Source organism: Meleagris gallopavo, chromosome 1 (genome assembly GCF_000146605.3).
Source record: "Meleagris gallopavo isolate NT-WF06-2002-E0010 breed Aviagen turkey brand Nicholas breeding stock chromosome 1, Turkey_5.1, whole genome shotgun sequence".
NCBI lineage: Eukaryota > Metazoa > Chordata > Aves > Galliformes > Phasianidae > Meleagris > Meleagris gallopavo.
This window is the reverse complement of record NC_015011.2, coordinates 190,420,498-190,421,237: the sequence shown is the minus strand read 5'-3', so window position 1 is coordinate 190,421,237 and position 740 is coordinate 190,420,498. Positions and strand designations below refer to the sequence as shown.

The 740-nt window shown below is 58.8% G+C and overlaps 1 long non-coding RNA gene across 1 annotated transcript; it reads right to left on the bottom strand.

Moving 5' to 3' along the window:
- Positions 1–25: 25 nt before the first annotated feature.
- LOC109365728 lies at positions 26–740 on the bottom strand. Its single transcript, XR_002111453.1, has 3 exons — positions 698–740; positions 311–577; positions 26–191 (listed from the first exon to the last, which is right to left on the bottom strand). It is a non-coding gene; the product is annotated as an uncharacterized LOC109365728 (long non-coding RNA).

Genomic DNA, 740 nt, shown 5'->3' with positions numbered 1-740 from the left:
CTGCAAGGCAGAGGGGGAGGAAGGAAGGAAGGAGCAGCCTCCTGCCCTCCTGCCCTGAGCTGCTCTCCCCTGCACAGCCCTGCTCACCGGGTTGCTGCTCTGCCAACCATTTCCATGGCTGTGTGGGGCTCCCTGTGTCCCCAGGTCTGTGTGGAAAGAACCACTGCAATCAGCAGGTCTGGTGCCAGCACCTGCACAGGGCACAGGGCTGAGCAAAGCAGCACCAAACATGGAGGTAGGGCAAGGGGTCCTTGGGCAGCTTCCATGGTCCTTTAGGAGCACAACAGGCTAGACATTGGGGCTGACTTACCTTCTTTGTAGGACAGCAGTTTGTAGGGCTGAGCTCCATCACTTTTGGGCATCTGGAGCCATTTGTGTTGGGCTGTCCATCTACAAGGCAGAGGGGAAGGAAGGAAGGAGCAGCCTCCTGCCCTGCTTCCCTGAGCTACCCCCTCCTGCACAGCCCTGCTCACCGGGTTGCTGCTCTGTCAGCCATTTCCATGGCTGTGTGGGGCTCCCTGTGTCCCCAGGTCTGTGTGGAAAGGGCCACTGCAATCAGCAGGTCTGGTGCCAGCACCTGCACAGGGCACAGGGCTGAGCAAAGCAGCACCAAACATGGAGGTAGGGCAAGGGGTCCTTGGGCAGCTTCCATGGTCCTTTAGGAGCACAACAGGCTAGACATTGGGGCTGGACTTACCTTCTTTGTAGGACAGCAGTTTGTAGGGCTGAGCTCCATCACT